Source organism: Myotis daubentonii, chromosome 3 (assembly GCF_963259705.1).
Source record: "Myotis daubentonii chromosome 3, mMyoDau2.1, whole genome shotgun sequence".
NCBI classification, from domain to species: Eukaryota; Metazoa; Chordata; class Mammalia; order Chiroptera; family Vespertilionidae; genus Myotis; species Myotis daubentonii.
This window is the reverse complement of record NC_081842.1, coordinates 103,967,614-103,974,564: the sequence shown is the minus strand read 5'-3', so window position 1 is coordinate 103,974,564 and position 6,951 is coordinate 103,967,614. Positions and strand designations below refer to the sequence as shown.

The 6,951-nt window shown below is 38.4% G+C and overlaps 1 pseudogene; it reads right to left on the bottom strand.

Moving 5' to 3' along the window:
• Window positions 1–4,702: 4,702 nt before the first annotated feature.
• Window positions 4,703–6,040, bottom strand: LOC132229677 (elongation factor 1-alpha 1-like; annotated as a pseudogene).
• Window positions 6,041–6,951: the final 911 nt, after the last annotated feature.

Sequence of the window (6,951 nt, the reverse complement as noted above, 5' to 3'; positions counted from 1 at the left end):
CAAAGTAATACAAATGAACCCTTCTGGACCCTCCAGGGAGATTTGAACTTCCAATTACTAAAGTACATGGCTCTAGACCTGCCTCTAGTTATTGTTTCATCATTTAATCTAAAGGAAGGGTTTTCTTTTTAGTCATGCCAAGGAATATATACTTTTAGAACTTATAATGCATGTTTTTATTGTTCTCAATAATAGCCAACTTTTTCCCTTAAAGAAAAAACACACCAAATTATTGGAAGCTGATTTGGGGAAATAGGATGGATAATCAGGTTGATCATTTATTTTTCCCTTTTATAAAAAAGCAGAAGAGATTGTAAAATAAAGTGGCTGACTTCCTAGCATAGCTGGGGCTGTGGTTCCAAAGAAGAGCCCATGAAACATGTTAAGCAATGTGAATATCATTGGAATTGTCTCTGAGGGTGACCTTCAAGGATGACATTCAGTGGTGTGCAAGCATTTTTGATATACATCACAATCATGCCTCAAATAAAGAAAGATGACATGAAAGGTAAATTTATCATGGCACCACAGGAAAAAAAAATAAGATGAGGGCAATATTCCTGACCAGGGTATTAAAAAATGCTACATGGCAGAGATACCTCAGATTTCACTCTTGAAGAATGGGTAATATTTAGATATATAGAAAAGGAAGTGTGCTCCATCCCATGAGAAATGCAAGGTTTATGTATGAGATAGGGAGCAGATCAATTTGACTGAGGTAATGTTTTCATGTAGAAAATGTAGGCAGTAGATGTCTTTAGATATATTAGGGTTCAATTTGAATTTGAGTGCCAGGTACCCAAGGAGTTCTGATTTATATTATGGTCAGTGGGGAGTCATTGAAAGGTTTTTTTTATCAGAGTCACAGTATAGAGAAGGTAAGATTAGGAAGATTCATCTGGTAGCAGAATGGACTGGAGAGAGGAGGAGACTAGAGAGAAGAAAGCCAGAACAGATGTAATGAGAATCTACCCTGTGGTGGCCATCACGTGGTGCCGAGTGGGAAACCATGATGAAAATACAAATTTCTCACCCTTAAAATGTCAGAGTATTCAACTAATGCAAAAAGTATATTGGAATGATGCATTAGAAAACATAAAATAGCTCAGTAAATTTTCTTATAATTTGTTTATACAGTGGGAAAATATTAAATCTGCTGTTAGGTAGTCAAAACCAAGATTTTTAAAATTTGAATGTCTTAGTATGAGCCAAATATTATTAGAAAAAAAAACCCTTAAAACTTTTATGTTGTTTTTACTATTAAAAGTATTTTTATCAGAGACTAAAGATAGCTCCTTAACTAGTACTTATTATCATTGTAAGGCACCATGCTCTAAATTACACACACACACACACACACACACGCACACATGGGGGGCTGGAATTTGATTTTACCTTAATTAAAAGCTAATAAGTTGCATAACAATTATTACATGAATGTTGGAAGAACACATGAGATTCCTGGATCAGACACAAAAGGCTTCTCTATTGATGGTGCAGCAGGCAGCATGAGCATCAGGTTTGCATCAGTTCTCTGTCTCCACAGACCCAGAGGGAAATGCCAAGGGTCCATATAGATGCTGTGCACACAGTGGGGTTGTGTTGCATCCAAGGAATCCTAAAGTTAGGGAATCTAACTCTTCAATGGCCCCAATGGGAGACATTACCTTATTCCTCAGGGTCACTTGCTCCAATAGACAACCCTAAGAAGTGGCTTGAATAAAGGGCTAATAAGGCTTTGCATTATTGGCGTACTTAGCAAATCATATCTATATATATAAAAGCCTAAGCAACCGTTATGACTGAATGACCAGAACAACCAGACAACTGGCCAGTAGCTATGATGTGCACTGACCCAGACCTAGCTGCTGAGACCCTGACAGCCTCAAATCTGATTCACCCACACCCTGGACCCAAACAGGAAGGATGAAAGAGCCCAATTCCTTGTAGAATCAACCATGCCTTAGCTTGCTGCTGGGGCCCTGACAGCCCCAAATCTGGTTCACCCACACCCTGGACCCAGGGAGTGGGGAGCCTTATTCCTTGTGGAATTGGCTGTTAGCTAGCTTGCTGCTGGGGCCAACCTCCTGCGGTCCCTCCCCGCTGCAGTCCAGCGCCCCGCAATGGGCCCCAATCGCCAGCCAGGCCAAGGGACCCCATCTGTACATGAATTCGTGCACTGGGCCTCTAGTAGTAGCATAGGAGACCCATGCAGAACTGTCTTTTGCAACAAAGCACTTAAAAACAATGCTGTGCACATATTAAAGACTCTCAATGAACACACACTATTATCTTTACTGTGGAATAGTCTATGCATTCTAAAATACAGTGCTTTGAGAGCATAACTATTATGAAATAATCAAAAATTAATTTAAAGTTTGAGTATAGCAATATGTAGTGTATATTTAAGTAAAAAGAATTACAGAGAAATGTGATTTATATTAACAGATATTGCTCAGAGATATACTTAGAGAAATTAGAATTTTGTTTTAGATTACTAGCACTTAACTACTTTGAGTCCATCAATGAATTGGTCAGAAGTTTAAATACTCTGTCAACATTTTATTGATTAACCTAAAGTGTAACACTTGGAATATAAAATGATCCAATGGTTTGATGTCTTTCTGTGAGGGAGCTGGAGCCTGCTACCACCATTTATGCACAGTGAATTGTCGGGGTTTTTTTCTTTTGTTTATTATGTTGCTTAGAATTTTAGGTTATTGGACTATTTCACAATTGTTTGCACATATGTAGAACTAGAAAAACCATAAGAAAAAAAAATTTGGCTATAGTAGGACAAAGACATATTCCCAACAAATATTTTTAAAGGAAGAGAAAGTCAGGCACTACTTTAGAAGAAACACATCGCAAATATATAAAATATTGGAAAATACATGATTTTGAAATGTTTCAGCCATTTAATCCTAGAAAAAATAGATTAAGGAGATTATTAATGGAAAAGACAACTCGAAGTTAAGAACTGTAACTTAAAAGGACTATTAAATTTTTGGGGGGGGAGGGGTTAATTTTTTTCAAGATTTTAAGAGGAAAGAAAGTCTATTTGTATAAACTTTGACTAAACCATAATATTAGCAACAAAAAATGAATTCAGGGTTAGTTTTTATTTCAGGATAAAAGAGTGAGGAATAGGTTGAGGGCATTAGTATGGCAGGTCAGAAGATACTTTTACTGCAGATCTATCTTCAACTCTGTCAGCTACACTAGTCTGCTTTCTAGCTTCAGTTCTTTCTCGTGGTTAAATTTCTATGTGGTCTGTACCACAGTGCATTCTGAACTGACTCATCATTAATAACATTATTTGGAAACTTGTACTGGAACTCAAAATCTCGAGAAATGTGCCCAGATTGAGTTTAATTCTTGCTGGCTGAGCGACAGGAGACAGTCTATGAAAGTAATGCCACAGAGATTGTTTTCTTTAATGGGAACTGTGAGGTTTTATTATGCAACTGAGTAAAATACTCCCTTTGCTGTTTTTATTTCCACTTAGGAGGTATGATCAGCACAAACTAGAGAATGGAATGTGCAACCCAAACCAGCAATTACAGCCATGGTTCAACAGGTTTTACTCAGTGTTTAGACTTTCTTCCAGGTTCTGTTCAGTGCCAGTCTGTTTTAGTTAGTTAGCTGAGCCATGGGTAACAGTTAGCTGTTATCAAACTTTTTGAAAATGTCATAAATCAATGGCAATACAATGTGTTTTTTTTTGTTTTTTTGTGTTTTTTTAAAATATATTTTATTGATTTTTTACAGAGAGGAAGGGAGAAGGATAGTCAGAAACATCAATGAGAGAGAAACATCGACCAGCTGCCTCCTGCACACCCCCCACTGGGGATGTGCCCTCAACCAAGGTACATGCCCTTGACCGGAATCGAACCTGGGACCTTTCAGTCCGCAGGCCGATGCTCTATCCACTGAGCCAAACCGGTTTGGCTGCAATACAATGTTTTTATGGGATGGGCATGTCATCAATTACCCATGTACTAGGTGCCTGGTAGCCCCTATGTGAGATGCTTGTTATAAATTTTGTTTATTTATTATTGGATGCATTGGATATGATGGGCTATGTATTTTTTAAATTTTATTTGCACTTTTGATAGACTAAAGAATAAACTATGCAAAAAACTTAATGACATATGGGGTCTGTGTGTGAGTCTGTGTGTCTGTGTACACAAGGCCTTATTCACTTTGGCTTTACTAAAATTGCCTATGCATTTCTCATGTATCTACATTCTTTCCCACATGAACACATTAAAAGTGTTCTTTCTAGCCCTGGCCAGGTGGCTCAGTTAGTTGGAGCATCGTCCTGTACACCAAAAAGGTTGTGGTTTTGATTCCAGTCAGGACACCTACCTAGGTTGTGGTTTTGATCACCAGTCAGGGAACATACGGGAGGCAACCAATCTATGTTTCTCTCTCTCTCTCTCTCTCTCTCTCTCTCTCTCTCTCAAGTCAATAATAAAAAACAAACAACCCCCAAAACATATCTTCAGGTGAGGATTTAAAAAAGAAGTGTTCTCTATTCACAACCCCTAGGGTACTTTATGAGGCACTACTGCCTCAGACCACAGAATTCATCTTTAGGCACTATGTACGTGTTATGGACAGTGAGGGCGACAGACATAGGTTCTGCCTTTTCCGGCCTTATATATGAGGCACATTGATAGAATATGTAATCTGAACCTCAGTAAGTGCTATGAAGGACATGTAAAGAGCTAGGGCAGCATGTAGCAAGGGGCATGGTTGCTCTGGAAACTTCCCAGAGGAAGTAATGTATAAACTCAGAGAGTGGAAGAATAGCAAAATGGCCCAGAGGACAGTCAGAGAAGCTCTCAACACACATGGGCTTGCCAGGAACCATATTGATGATTGCAACATCACTAGATTTCAAAAACTTAGGGCCATTTTCCAGCTTTTTCCCAGAATGACCATCAATCTTCTCCTTTGGCTCAACAAATTTGCAAGCAACACGAGCTGTGTGACAATCCAGCACAGGTGTTTAGCCAGCACTGATTTAGCCTGGATGGTTCAGGACAATCACCTGAGTTGTGAAGCCAGTTGCTTCCTCTGGTGGGTCATTTTTGCAGTCACCAGCCACATTGGCACGATGAACATCCTTGACAGACATGTTCTTGCCATTGAAGCTCACACTGTCCCCAGGAAAAGCTTCACTCAAAGCTTCATGGTGGCCTTCAACAGACATTACTTCAATTGTACCACTGGCTGGAGCATAGTCACCACGATGCCAGGTTTTCGAACACCAGTCTCCACTGTGCCTACAGGGACAGTACTCATGCCACCAATTTTGTAGACATCCTGGAGGAGCAAACACGGCTTATCATTTGACTAGTTAATGGCAGGTTGCAATCCAGTATTTCAAGTAGTGTGGTTCCACTGGCATTGCCATCTTTATGAGGGACTTTCCGTGCCTTGAAGCAGGGCATGTCAGCACTTGGCACAAATGTTACTGTGTTAGGGTTTAGATAATTTTCTTAAGGTAGGTGCTGACTTCTTTAACAATTTTCTTGTATCCCTTCTAGCTGTAGGACAGCTCAGTGGAACCAATTTTATTAACACCAATAATCAGTTGTTTCACACCCAGAGTGTAAGCCAGAGGACATGTTCACGGGTCTGTCCATTCTTGGAGATACCTGCCTCAAATGCACCAACACCAGCAGCAACAATCAGGACGCCACAGTCAGCCTGAGATGTACCTGTAATCAATGTTTTTGACAAAGTCTGTGTCCTGGGGCATCCGTGATGACCATATAATATTTGCTGGTCTCAAATATCCACAGGGAGATATCGTTGGTGATACCACACTAATGTTCAGCTTTCCGTTTATCCAAGATCCAGACATAATTGAAGGAGCCCTTCCCCATCTCAGCAGCTTCTCTCTCAAATTTTTCGATGGTTCTTTTGTTAATCCCACCATATTTGTAGATCAGATGGCCAGTAGTAGATTTGTGGGAATCTATTTGTCATTGACAATGATGTTGATATGAGTCTTTTCCTTTCCCATTTTGGCTTTGATTTAGTACTGATTTTCATGACAACTGTGTTCTGGTGACAAACCTGCTGTGAAACAGGACTTTGTTTGTTTTGAAAAAAATTCAACTAACAGTGGAGATGGTTTAAAAAATATCTCAACAGTACTGGAAAGTGCATTTCCATTTCACTTCAGCTTCCTAGTTCCTCAGTTTGCCAGTCCTCTTCAGAGGCAATTTATTTTGCCAGTTTTTATGCTTTTTATCCATGCAGATCTAACATGTGTTTGTATATAGCTCCAATTTTTTTTTTTACTCACATTTGCCATACAGTTCTGTATCTTTCTTTTACAAATTAATATAACTTGGAGTTGGTTTCATATCAATTTTCATATTTCTCCATAATTAATAGGATATTATTCAAATGGATGGATACTACTTATTATTAGTATATTTGGATATTATTCCAAATGGATGGATACTATAATAAATTACTGTATACATACATCCTTATGCATGTATTACTGCATTCCTACACAAAAAATTTAGTGCAGAAGATATTTGTATTTTAAATTTAGAAATATTGTCAAGTTGACTTTTTAAAAATATAATTTAATTTATTTTAAATTTTTATTGAGAGTATTACAGATGTCTTCTTTTTCCCTCACATTGTACCCCTCCACCCGGTACCTGCCCTGCCCCAGGGCTTCATCTCCTTATTGTGTCCATAGGTATGCATATACGCATATAAATTCTTTGGTTAATCTCTTTCTGTCCCCCATTCCATTCTCCCTGAGATTTGTCAGTCTGTCCCATGTTTTTATGCCTCTGGTTCTATTTTATTCATCAGTTAATTTTCTTCATTAGATTCTTTGTTTATTTTGATTTTTAGATTCAAATGTTGATAGATATGTATTTGTTGCCCATATATATTTCCTCTTCTTAA